We start from the raw sequence: 13,720 nt of genomic DNA, 5'->3' as shown, positions 1-13,720 counted from the left end.
TCCCCGAGCCGCTCACGTCCGCCTGGCCCGCAGACAGAGGGCTGTGGACGGCCAGGCGTCCCCTCCCACCGTGCCCCCCGCAGTGCCTGCCGGGGAGGCAGCTTCATGCAGCCACTGGTCCCGCTGCCTGCTGCTCCCGCGGCCCGTGTTTGTATAATTAACGTTTCTCAAACATCTCTCAGCCCGAGTGGCGTCTGGCGTGTGGGCACTGCGCTTGCAAACACGTGGGAAGCTCCCAGCTCCAGGCAGGCCCCTCTGCCCAGGCCCCAGCCACCCAGGCTCCCACCCAGGCTCCTGCCCCGACACCGCTCCGCAGAGGAGGCCGCCGGCTCTGCAGGACTCGGGGCTCCGAGGTGCGGGATGTCCCCAGCCGAGGGCTCCCCAGCGCCCGCATGCACGTGGCTGACCGTGGTTCCAGGCCACCCTAATTCTGGTTCTGAGTTCAGGGCTCTCAACATCCATGAACCTGAGGTTAGTCCTGGGCAAAACGAGGGGCTGGGAGAAGCGAGCCCCACCCCCTGCCCCAGGACTCTGTGGGACGTCCCCAAAGTTCAGCCGTGTGACACAGTCACTCCTCCGTTCATTCACTCACCCCAGCAGCGACAGGCCCTTCTGAGGGTCCCCCCACCATGGGGCGCTGGGGGCTCGGGTGAGCCCAGGCCGCCCCTCAGCCGCAGTGGGGGGTCCCCAGGGCAGGGCTCCTTCAGAAAGGCCACCCCCCCCACCCCCTGATGCCAGCAGAGCCCTGTCCTCACAGGGGATGGCACTGATGGCTTTCCCAGGCAGAACTGGAGCAGAGCCGGTCCCAGGAGCAGTTAATGGAATTATCCGGATCCCTGAAGCCAGCCCCTGCCCCGGCCCACTGCCAGGACACGGAGCAGAAGCATCGGGTCCCCCAGGACTGGCCCTGGGGCCTAGCCAGTGCCCTGCGGTCCAGCGAGTCCCTGCCCTGCTGTGGCCCACAGCCCCTGTCCTTGGGGGCCGCACCCTCAGGGAGCCCATACGCCCCTTAGAGGGAGGAGGCGTCTCCCCGAAGGACCAGGCCTGCTGCTCCCTGCGGCCCTGGGCCCCCCACCAGCTCCGCCTGCACTGGGGAGCAGCCCCTCCCCCACACCCCCACCCGGCACCTTCTGCTTCTCAGGGTCGTTCCACACCCTCTGGCCTTGGACATGCACCAGCCTCCTGAGTGGGGACCCCATTCCCACCTCAAGAATGAGAAACTGAGGCACCTTGACAGCCCTGCACCCCACCCCACTCTGGCACCCGGGGCTCTGGGCAGGGTGGCATTGGGCCTGGCCCACGCCGCCCTGGAGGCTGGGTCTCTGCCTGCTGCCCTGCCCCGGCCTGGCACCGCCGCCCGGGCAGCAGATCCTGGGGGCCACGAGGGCAACCGAGGCCCAGGAAGGGAGGCAGGGGTGGCCCCAGCTTCCTGGCCTTGCATGGTGGCCCCTCCACTGACGTGGGGACACAGGCGCAGGGAACCCGGGGCAGATGGGGTGGTGACGAGTTCTGGCTGGGACGCGTTGAAGCTCAAACCTCACGGGGCGTCTAAGGGTGACGTGCGAAGGGCGGTTGGACCCCCGAGTCTGGGTCTAGGAAGCAGGCTGGGCTGGAGCGAGGTGCTGAGGGAGGCTGCCCTGCCCGTGGCCGGGGGCCAGGGGACAGACAGCCCAGGAGGACCGTCCACGGTGGAGCCCGGACCCGGGACCTGCCCTGCCGGGAAGCCCTTACCCTGCGTGCCTCTGCCCTGAGGGTGCAGGGTGTGCGGGCCCCTGGCAGGGCTGGGAGGGGCAGGCGGCCGGGCCGGGCGAGGTGGAGCCCCCACCCCACACCCAGGGTGGAGGCCGCTAAGGAGGCTGGAGCTGGGGACCCCGACACGGAAGGCTGGTCAGAGGGCTGAGCCGGCCACAGGAGCCACTGGGGGCAGGATTGTGTCCTCACATTTCCTGTGCCCAAGCCCCAGCCCCGGCACCTCAGACAGGACTGCATTTGGAGACAGGGACTTCAGCAGAGTGATTACATTAAAATGAGGCCTTGTGGGTGGTTTGGACTCGGAGACAGCAGGGATGCCGGGGCGCACGGGACAGACCCTGCAGAATCAGTGAGGGAGAGGGGCCTTGACCTTGGACGTCCGGCCTCCGGAACTGCGAGGACGAACACCCTTGGCATTTTGTTACGGCAGCCCGAGCAGAGGAGGGCAGATTTCGGTGCCACGGGGCGAGGCTGAGGCCGGGTGGGGGGCAGCCAGGCAGGGGACGTGCAGGTCCTCACGGCTGCCAGGACCCTCGCCCCAGCCCGCCGGTGGCCTCCTCCCACCCCCACCCCGGCAGCCCCACCAGCCCGGGGACATCGAGACCCCATCCCCTCCCTCCCCCGCCCACCCCAAACCAGCCTTTTGCCAAACACAGTCAATAAATTATTCAGTTTGCAGAATGCCATTATGTGTGAGTTTACTTAATTGAACAGAATAATTTATGGTAAAACCTGGGGAAAGAAAGATCGATGAGCAACGGCACAGAAGAATGATTGAGTTTCAGTGAAGGCAATTTGATTTTTATCCCTCATTATAATAATGTTAAGGGGAAAACATCAGCTTGGGTCAGAATCAATATTTGCGGAGCGGCTGGACCATGAATTTTAAGTGGAGGTGTCCTGCCACGCCAATAATGGATGCTGCGTCTGCCGCCACACAACGGCGTGCGTGGGTGCGGAGCCCGCTACCCGCAGACTTGCCGGCGATCATAAAAGATAATTTAGGAACAAGGCTGCTGGTGGCGCGTGCGACACCCCCCTACATGATTCAGGACGCCGTTACACGCCGGCTTCCCACAAATCACCCTGGCGACAGCAGGCGCGAGGGTCCCGCGTCTCCCCTCAGCGCCCGGCGTCGGCTACTCACAGCGCCCGGCGGCCTGCGCCAGGCCACGGCCGACCCGACGGCCGCTCTGATGCCCAGGGGACGTGGGAGGGCGGCGGCGGGGCAGCACCTGCCGACACGACAAGCACAGGCACCCCAGCGGGGCGACCCTGGCACGTCCCCTCTGCCCGGCAACCCGGTCCCCTCACCTGGGAAGTAGAGCTGCCCCCGGTGCCCCGAGTCCTGGGAGAATCAGGGGAGTCGGGGGCAGCGTGAAGGGCGCCTGTCCCTGCTGCTGCGTTGCTGTCCCCTCACGGCAGAGTTGCCTCGTGTGACATGTTCAGCCCAGACCTGCACCCCGGTCCCCGCACTCAGGTGTAGATGCCGGCAGAGAAAACCGGGGGCTTCAACGCTGCAGGTCTGGAGGGGACAGCAGAGTTGCCCGAGGTGCCCCTAGGAGCGACTCACTGAGCCCGAGTCCCCAGGCATCCTGCAGCCCAGCACCAGAGCCTCCCCGAGCCCGGACAGCCCTTCTGTCTCACACCCACACGGGCACACAGGGCTGGCTCCAGGCAGCCGGGGCTACTGACACATAGACTTCAGGACAGCTGTTCTCATTGTACAGACGAGAAAAATGAGGCCCAGGAAGGTTGAGGGTCTTGCCTCCAGGGGTGGCAGAATCAGGCTCGGGTCCCCGGACACCAATCTCCCACCCTCTCCGGACAACCCGGCTCACACGAATGCCACTTCCAAAGTCCAGCCTCGGTGCGGGGCTCTGCAGCGGAGCGGGGGGTGGGGCGGTGCAAGGCAGATGCAACCCCACCTCTGGAGACCTGGCAAAGGGCCCAGTCCCCTGTTTTGGGACCCTTTGGGGACCAGAGTGCATCTGTCCCAAATGGAAAGTGGCAGCTATTGGCCTTCTGGGGGGAGAGGGTGGGGCTAGGGGCTTGGGCTCACTGGTGGCCTCGGACACAGCCCTCCCACTCGGACCTGACTCCCAGGGAGCAGTTTCTAAGGGCCTCTCCTGGCCCCCATGTCCCCTAGGCCTGACCTGGGCTGGCCAGTGGGGAGATGGGCTATGTGCCGGGACCCCCCCTCTCAAATGCAGCCTCGACTGACAACTCAGGAGGCCACAGAGACCCTGCCCTGCAGAGGGCCCTGCCCATCCCAGGCCCTCCCCGCAGAGCTGGTCAGCCGAGCACCACCCAGACCCCTTCACAAACCAGGTGGCCCAAGTGCCTTTGGACCCAGGCAGACCCCACACACACACTTCCCACGCTGAACTCAGTGAGGAAGCCCGTGGATGTCTCTCCCACAGGCCAGGGGTCTCCAAGGGCAGGGACCTGTCTACCTCATTTCTCTGCCCCACCCCAGCCCTGAGTCCAGCAGTAAGTAAGCCTTAATTGCCATGGGGTCAGTGGGTGGGCGGGTGGGCAGGCGGGTGGATGGATGGAGAGAGGGAGGGAGGGATGGATGGATAGGATGGAGGATGGATGGATGGATGGATGGGCAGATGGGTGGATGGATGGGTGGATGGGTAGATGGGTGGATGGATGGGTGGATGGATGGGTGGATGGATGGGTAGATGGGTGGATGGATGGGTAGATGGGTGGATGGGTGGATGGGTGAATGGATGGGTAGATGGGTGGATGGGTGGATGGATGGATGGGTGGATGGATGGGTAGATGGGTGGATGGGTGGATGGATGGGTAGATGGGTGGATGGATGGATGGATGGATGGTGGATGGGTGGGTAGATGGGTGGATGGGTGGGTGGATGGATGGATGGGTGGATGGGTGGATGGATGGGTGGATGGGTAGATGATGGGTGGGTGGGTGGATGGGTAGATGGATGGGTGGGTAGATAGATGGATGGATGGATAGGATGGAGGATAGATGGGTGGATGGGTGGATGAGTGGGTGGATGGGTGGATGAGTGGGTGGACGGGTGGATGGGTGGATGAGTGGGTGGATGGGTGGATGAGTGGGTGGACGGGTGGATGGATGGATGGGTGGATGGACGGATGAAGGGTGGATGGTGGATGGATGGAAGGATGATAGATGGATGGATGGAGGACGGACAGATGGGTGGAGACAGCGCGCCTGAACAGATAAGTGGGAATATGGAGAACAGATTGGCAAATGAGTGACAGAATGAGAAGGGAGAGTGGCTGGGGAGATGGGAGATGGGCACAGGGGAGAGGAGACTGGCCCCAGGAAGGCAAGGACTGTACTTGTGCTACTTCCTGGCGCCAGGCAGGCACACAGTGGGTATTTCTCAGAGGGATCAGTAAATGAGTGGATGGAGCAGGCGGGGTGGGGTGGGGTGATGGGAACAGCAATTCCACCCCCTCTCACCATCTTGAAGTGACAGGAGGAGCCCAAGGCTCTGACCCCTCTGTTACTCCCAGCATCATGGAGGGAAAATCTGGCACCGACCTCCAGGCCAGCACGCAGGCCCCATTCAGTGGGGACACTGAGGCACAGAGGGGCAGTGGCTTGGCCCAGGCCTCACAGTGTGTCTGAGCAGGGCTGGAGCAAGCCAGGGCCACGCCTCCCTGCCGGGCCCCCGGCCCTGCCTCTCAGGTCTCCACGGTGCAGCAAACTCCAGGGCCACCGAGGCCGTGACCCCTCACCCGCCCTTCTCAGCCTCAGTTTCCCGGCTCCAGGCAAGTGGGGTCTGTCCAATGTGGAAAGACCCTCGGAGCGGCTGTCCCGCAGCACGACGGCCCGGCAGCATGTGGCCCGTGACAGGTGCACGGCAGGGCACCTATCCACACAGGGACAGGCAAAGGCAGGCGGGAGGCCCTGCCACCTGCGCGATGCAGGAGGAGGGACACAGATTGAAATGGCCCGAGGAAAGGGGTTGGGACGCGCTTCCAGACTGAGGAAAGGAAAGGAAAGCCCCGTACCACAGCGACCCACGGCCAGGGGCCTCCTGCACCCCCAGCCATGACCGGAGCTGCCTCCACCTTCCCCCCTTGTCCTGGCCCCTCCTTGGTAAGCTCTGTCCCTAATTTAGCCGCCACCCTCCCTGTCCTCGCCTCCTCCCAACTTGGACACATCCCAGACGCCCTCTCACCCCCACAGCGAGCCGCACACCTGCACAGCTCCAGCCCTCTGAGAACAAGCGTGTTCCTGCACACACGAGTCTACCGTGCTTGTCACGGCCACGAGAGGCGCACACACGACGCACAGAGAGTACGGAAGCTCCCGGCACTCTTCCCGGCGCCCCACCCAGCCTGACTCCCTCGGAAGGCGCCGCCGCCGGCCCCAGGCTGCCTCCGTACCATCTGACCAACGAAGCCAGGTCCCTTCCCAACAAGCTCATCGTCATTGAGTCCGACACGTGGCCGTGCGTCCGGCGAGCTCTCCGCTCACGCAGAAACCGCCAGCACGAGGGGTTGCAATCGGGTGCAGGCACTGCCGTGACTGGATTCTACGTTACTTAATGACAAATACGTCTAACAGGCGGCTCACACACGCCCTGGAGACGTGGCAGTGGCTCGGGCCGCCGGGGGCAGCTCCCAGGGGTGAGCACCTCCACGCCGCCCTGGCACTGACGGCCGTGCGGAAGAATGGGCTCGTCTGGAGCTGCCTGCGGGACGCTTGGACCATCTGAAGCATCTCACACTCAACAGGGACCCAGTGGCGTTGGCCCCCCTGTGGGCCCAGGCTCCGCGCCTCACCTGTCGGCTACGCCAGAGCCGGCTCTGCGCACCTGGCCCTCCCAGCCGCCTTCCCCCAACACGCTGGCCCTGCCCGCCGCGGCCCCTCTGCCCCAGCTTCGCTCCGCTCCTTTCCCTCCGTTTATTCATTCATTCATCCCTTGACTAGGCCTCCTCGAGGTCAGGGGGCCCCGAGAGTGGCTCTCTTTGCAGCCTTCCCCCCAGAGGGATCCAGGCGTCTGCTGTGTACCTGGGGTGGGCACGGCCTGGCCCACGCCGGGCGGGCACTCGGGCACGGGACGCCAGCCTTTTCTGGATTCAGGAGCCGGGGGCCGGCGGCAGCAGATTCCCCAGTGTGCACGGCGCGTCCAGCTCTGTCCCCAGGGGCAGGGCCCCGTCCTGCCCTCTCCCTCCCGGTCCCCCACACCCCCACTCCCCGCCCCCAGAAGTCTCTGGTGCCGGCAATGGGGGAGGTGGGGCGGGGGCCCTGCGGGCCGTGTGGGCACAGGTGGCGTCACAGCAAGTGACCCTGCCCGCCTGGCTGGGACACCCCTCAGGCACGCTGTGACGGCCCTTCCTGTCCTCGGCTGCACGAGGCAACGCTGCACGCTAATTCCACGCAGGGTCTGTGTCCCCGCTGGGGCCCCGGCCACCAGCAGGAGAGTCCACGTGCCCACGTGCAGGGTGGTCTGCGGAGAGACCCAGAGGTTGGGGTGCCGCCGGGAGCAAACGAGGCCTGGGTGCCCAGGGACGGGCACGGCCCTCGGGTGCCCACGGAAGCCGACACACCCTGCCCCTTGGCCCCGCCCCCGGCCTGGCAGGCCCCTCCCCACCGCCGAGGCAACGGTGGAGCTGAACTGCTCACCCAGGTGCGCACACCTGCCCCTGCAACCAACACCTTCTGTCCCCGTGCCCAGGCTGTCCCTCTGCCAGGAGGACCCTCACCCCTGCATCTCTGTTTCTCTCTGCCTTCCAGATCCCCCGAGCACCTCCTCCTCCAGGAAGTCTTCCTTAGCCACCCCTGGCCCAGGTGCAAGGACCTCCCTTCCTCTGGGTCCCCCCCACATTTTCTCTGCCCTCTCTCCTGGCCTAGATCACCTGCCAGACCCTGGGCCACCCGCCGGATGGCATCTCCCCCGCTAGACCACGCCTCTTGAGAGCAAAGTGCTTGTGGGATCCTCCCTCGGCACAGCCCGACACACGGAGCGTGCCCCAGCTCGGGCTGAGGGAATTGCAGAAAAGCTGGAAAATCCTGAATCCTGGCCTCTGCTGGGCCGCCCTGTGCCGTCACACACACCGCCTCCTCATCCTCCGAGAGGCAGGGATTTCGCCGCCCGCTTTACAGAAGAAGAAACGGCAGCCCCGTGAGGACGGAGCCCAGGGTCCGGCCCAGCCTCTCGGCTCCAGAGCTCGGCCAGGGGGGGGCGACTGCACCTGCTCCAGGACACGCCCAAGCCACGGGGAGGGGCCGGGCCGAGTCTCCGCAGGAGCCTTTTCTCCGGCCCCCACCCCCCACCCTGCCACCCTGGCCTGGAGCCCACGGCTCAGCGGAACCGGGCAATGGAGAAGCCCCTGCGAATATTTATCTCCTTAAAACAAAGGAAGACCCTCTGGTGCCTCCAAGAGGAACATAAACCAGACGGGCCATGACACCCCCAGGGTCACGGGGCGGCCCGTGCCAGGCAGCAGCAAACAGCACTTCCCAAGACAGACTCCCGCGAGCAGGACCGACTGTGGCCAACAGACGCTCTTTGTCTTTGCAAGAGAAACGCTGCACTGTCAGCCTCGGGCCCTTCGGCCTGAGTGTGCCACTGGGAGACGCTCCCTGTCCCCACCCACAGCCACTGCTCCCCCCAACCCCAGCCCCTCCTGGACCTGCCTGAGGGTCCAACCTCACCGTGGTGGGGGAGGGGGTGGCCCAAGTTCTTGCCCAGATTGTGGGAAGAGGAGGGGGCGGTGTCCCTGGGAGTGGGACGCACAGGTGAGAGGCAGGTCTGAGGTCTTGGGGGGCTGAGGGACACAGGGACAGATGCCGGGGGGGCTTGGGGAGAGCAGTCCAGTGGGGCTGTGAAGCCACGGGGCAGGGCAGGTGGCCCACGAAGAGGGCGGGCAGGGAGGAGGGCAAGGGCTGAGGCCACCAAAGGGACGGACCCCAGGGCTGAGGAGCAGGCAGGAGGGGGAGAAGAGGGGGCCAGATGCCAAGAGGAAGGGGCACGGGGTCTGCTGCGGAGGCTGCTGAGAGACCTCAGCGTGGGGGAGGGGAGGGCCGGGCAGCCTTGCACAGGGTGGCCCTCCCAGCCTCGGTGTCCCCAGCAGTGCACTGCAGTGACGCCCCTGGGCACAGGGCAGGGTCTCACACCAGGCCTCGTGGGGGCTGTGAGCTCGTTTGCAAGTCTGACTGCCCCGCTCAGCTCAGCTCTGGTTTCACACCCCATATATTGGCACGGAAGCCGCGATGCCTCCTGGGTGAGCTGCCACCTATGAGCTCATGAGTGTCGGGGGACCCAGAGGGCCCGGGAGGGTGGGGGGTACCAGCCAGTCCTGGGCAGGGCTGTCCAGGTGAGGCCTTTGGGAGACAGAACTGGACAGACCCTGGGGACTGGGCAGGAAGGTGGGGGCAGAGGGCCCAGACGCGGCTAGGCTGGGACTTGAGGCCTTCCTGGAGGAGGGGGCCAGGAACACACAGGGGCAGGGCTCTCTCCCTACCTCTGCCCTCCTGCAGCCCACGGCGGGACCACCCCCTGGCCTGCCCTGCCTCCAGCTCATCCCTGGAGCCAGAGCCTGCCCCACCCCCCATGGCAGCCCCCGCCCCAGCTCTGGGCTGCTCTGCAGACTCAGGAAACCGGGCTTGTGGGCCGAACCCTCAGGGCCGGCCAGTCTCGGGGAGCTGGGAGCAACAGCATGGATTTACAAGCGGCTCTCCACCTTGCCCCGGTGGCCAGCCGCGTGCTTGCCCCGTCCTCAGACCTCTGTGAGGGACTTGGCCCCGCTGCGCCCTGGAGGCAGCTGCAGGGGGAGGCCTGGCCCAGGGGCCTGCGGGACGGAGGCTCCCACCTGCCCTCTCCCATCTCGACCCAGAGCCTTTGCTCCCCCGGTCCTGGGCCCACCCACTCCTGCTGTGCAGGGGTCCCCAGGCCTCCTGCTGCCCGTTTCCCCAGTGGGGAAGCTGAGGCCCAGAGGGCTGAGGCCCCTGCAGGCCAAGCTGCAGCTGGTACCAGACGGGCTTCTGACCTCCGTCTTCTGAGGCAGGAAGGTCAGGGGTCAGTGTCCTCATCTCGCCATGGAGGGCACTGATGGACAGAGAGGTCAAGGGCTTTCCCAGGTCGCACAGCAGTTTTTGATGCCGAATCTGGGACTAGGCCCACCCGGAGCCTGGCTCCATGTGGGGAGGGGGGTGGAGGGACAAGGATGGAGGCGGCTGCGCTGAGGACTATGAGTGGCCACGGTAGCCCGACCCCCAGTGGGAACCAGGAGTGGGGGCGGGACAGCCAGCCTGGACCCCACGGGCTCCCTGCAGCCCAGGACGCCTCACCCACCCTCCGCTCTCTGCGAGGGGCTCCTGCCCAGCCTCTGCGAGGGCCCTTCCTGCTCTGAGCGGCCCTCGGCACTGCCAGACGCACGACGGGCTGTGGGCAGGGCCAGTGCAAAACAGAAAGGCTGGAACCCTGGTCCAGGCGTCACTAAGAATTTCAGGGAGGCGACAGCTGGGCACTAACACTAACACCATGCAGGCCCTTCTGAGTGGGGCCCCTTGACTGCCCGGGTCTCTGCCCTACCCCCATCCTGCCAGCCCCACCTCCGTCCCACCCCTGGCAGCGCCGCCCCTGAGCTCCCAGGCGCGGCTTCAGTGGGCCCGTGGGAGGCTGTCCGGACATCAGAGCCAGTCTGCTGAGACCTCCAGCCTGGGTGTCCCCAAGCGCAGCTGGCCACAGGCCCTGAGACCACCTTCCCTAGGCATGGCCCAGCTGGTGCCAGCCCAGAAGATGACAGTGGCCCAGTAGAAGTTTATGGGAAGAAATGCTTGAACCTACTCCAGGTTCCTTCAGGGGGACACCAAAGGCTCCCAGACCCCAAGCCCCCAGGCCTCAGACCCCAGAGCCAGCTCCCTCCTCCCGGCAGCGGCTCAGGAGGCCCCAGGGGTCCAGCTGCTCCGAATGTGGGCCGCCCAGCCTGCCCAGCCTTTGCTCCCGTGCCACACGCTTCCCGCACAGAAAGTGCACCGGGACCAGGGGAGGTGAGGACAGAGGCCAAGAGCAGGCTGCACTCCGCACACCAGAGCAGCCTGCCAGAGGGACTCAGCGCTCCCTTCCTGCTCTCCTTTGGGAAGAGCTGGCCCTGGCGGACCCCTCTGTGCGGTGTGGTCCCCTGCCGTCCGGCACCCAGGCTCAGGGGGGCAGATTTGCTCTGTGAGCCCAAGTCTGGGGAAACCAAGGCCAGGATCCTCTCCTCCCCCCAGACTTGCCAGGAAGACCCAGGGGGAGAGAGGCCCCATGCTCGGGTTTCCAGGACGTAGACATGGCAAGCACAGAGCACCAGGGCCCAAACCCCCACGTGTGCCTGTGCGTGTGTGCATGTGTGCCCATGTGTGCATGCATGTGTATGTACACTGTGTGCCCATGTGTGCATGCATGTGTGTGCATATGTGCCCGTGTGTGCATGTATGTGTGTGCATGTGTGTACACTGTGTGCCCATGTGTGCATATGTGCCCATGTGTGCATGTATGTGTGTGTATGTGTGTACACTGTATGCCCATGTGTGCATGTGTGTGCATATGTGCCCATGTGTGCATGTATGTGTGTGCATGTGTGTACACTGTGTGCCCATGTGTGCATGTGTGCATATGTGCCCGTGTGTGCATGTATGTGTGTGCATGTGTGTACACTGTGTGCCCATGTGTGTGCCCATGTGTGTCCATGTGTGCATGTGTGTGCATATGTGCCCGTGTGTGCATGTATGTGTGTGCATGTGTGTACACTGTGTGCCCATGTGTGCATGCATGTGTGTGCATATGTGTCCATGTGTGTGTGTGTGCATGTGTGTGTGCATGTGTGTGCCCGTGTGCATGTGTGTGCATGTGTGCCCATGTGTGCATGTGTGCCCATGTGTGCATGTGTATGTACACTGTGTGCCTATGTGTGCGTGCATGTGTGTGCATATGTGCCTGTGTGTGTATGTATATGTACACTGTGTGCCCATGTGTGTGCATGTGTGTGTGCCCGTGTGTGCGTGTGTGTGCATGTGCATGTGTGCCTGTTTGCCCATGTATGCACGCGTGTGTGCACTGTGTGTGTGTGCATGTGTGCCCACACACCAAGTAATAATCTGGCCACCCGGAGGAGGCACTTTATTCTCCTCTGTGGCTTATTAACAAATCACATCGCCTGACACGCAGCACCCAGACTGAGACTCCCGGGTCAGATCAGCGCAACGGGAAGAAAGTGAAGGTTGCAGGAGCCGCCTCTGCACGGACCCCGCGTCCTGCGCGCCCCCCCCGTCCCACCACAGGACTGGCTGAGCCTGGGCTCCCGCCCTCCAGGGCTCAGAGCAGCCGCGCCCCCAGCCCTTATAGCCCTGCATGGCTGTGCAGGGCCTGCGACCCCAGGGACTGCCCCCCGACGGTAGCTGTCCTCACACAGCTGCTGGCCGCCCCCTGGGGCCGTGTCTGAGGACGCGGTGCGCGCCCCCTCGCTGGGGGGCCCCAGGCAGAGACTGCTGTGGGTGGCACCCCTCACTCTCAGCCCTCGCAGGCCAGGGCCCCTCTGCGGTCCCGGGGCGTGTTTCCCACTGACGGCCTCCCGGGTCCCAGGTCTGTCTGACGGTGGGGTGGGGGCTTCTCCCCAAGGCCAAGGGCAACGCCAGTGAGCAGGGTGGCCCAGCCCAGCCACCCCAGGCCCGCTGGGGAGATGGGGACACCGAGCTGCTGCCACTGCCCGAGACTGAGAAGGTTCTGCCTGCCCAGCGCCCAGGCTGCTCTGCTGCCCAGAGATGCCACTGGTGGAGTGGGGACAGGGCCAATTCCAGGGCCTGGAAGGTCAGGAGCGGCGACAGCCCTGGGGGCAGAGTGGGCTTGGTCAGGGGGTCTCAGAGCTCGGTCCAGCAGATGGGCACCCTGGTAACCAGGGAGGCTGCTGTTCCCGTGGGGGTGGGAGCCCCAGGAGACTCTGGCACCAGGTCTATTCCAAACATGGCTGCCGGGCCGGTCAACATCGCAGTGAGCCTGAGTGACACCACGCCAGAGAAGGCCCCGGGGTCAGTTTCCCATCTCAGAGGCCCGGCCCAGCGCTGCCGGCCCCCGTGAGAGGCCTGCCCTCTGCCCCAGGGCCTTGCACGAGGTGGTCCTCTCTCGGGACCTGCCACCACCACCGGCTCTAGCACCCACGTGGGTGAGCTCAGGCCCACCCGGCCCCCTCCCTCCACCACGGCTCAGGACTCACATCCAACTCAGCCCTCCCGGGAGAGACTCGCAGAGCTCGGCGCTTCCTTCAGTTTGCACCCACTTCCGGGGAAACCAAACCCCCGGAAGACAGGCCACCAGAAACCCAAGGCAGCACTTCGCAGCTGGGAAGGAAGCAGCAGGTCTCCCTGGGAACGGAGCACCCCCAAAGCCCCCGCTGGGAGCAGCTCCAGGGGCTGCATTCACAGGGCGGGAGCAGAGGAAGCCGGTGCTAGAGCAACACAGGCCGCCGCTCGCTGGCACACGGGCAAGACGCTCCCGGGCGTGTCATTCTCGTAATCCTCGCTCCAGCCTCGTCTGCCCATTTCACAGCCGGGGAAACTGAGGCCTGGGCCGTGGGAAGTGGCAGCCCAGGGGCAGGCGGCAGAGCTGGGACTGGAAGGAGCCCAGGCAACCGGTGCCGACGCCCTGCGGCCGTGTGTGCTCAGTGCAGGACGCCCGCCGCCCTGGTGGAAAGGCGTCATCTCCGGCCAACAGGAGCCCGAGTCCCCCTCAGGCAGGACCTGGGTGTCCCTCCTCTGTGCCCCCTCAGCGCAGCCCAGCCCAGAGCCAGGCCCTGGCGCCCAGGAAGGCCCCACTGGCTGCCGTGTCGTGGGAAACTCCTACCTGAGAACAAATTTCAGGGCTCCCTGGGCAAGTCGCAAAGCGAGGCCAGCACCTCCCCGCCCGCAGCCTGGTCCCAGATCACGGCTGACGCTGGCCCGGCAGCGGGGACATGGGCGTGCGTGGCGGATGACAGTG

This window comes from Eulemur rufifrons, chromosome 2 (genome assembly GCF_041146395.1).
Source record: "Eulemur rufifrons isolate Redbay chromosome 2, OSU_ERuf_1, whole genome shotgun sequence".
NCBI lineage: Eukaryota > Metazoa > Chordata > Mammalia > Primates > Lemuridae > Eulemur > Eulemur rufifrons.
The sequence above is the reverse complement of the archived record's forward strand: the minus strand, read 5'-3'. Positions refer to the sequence as shown.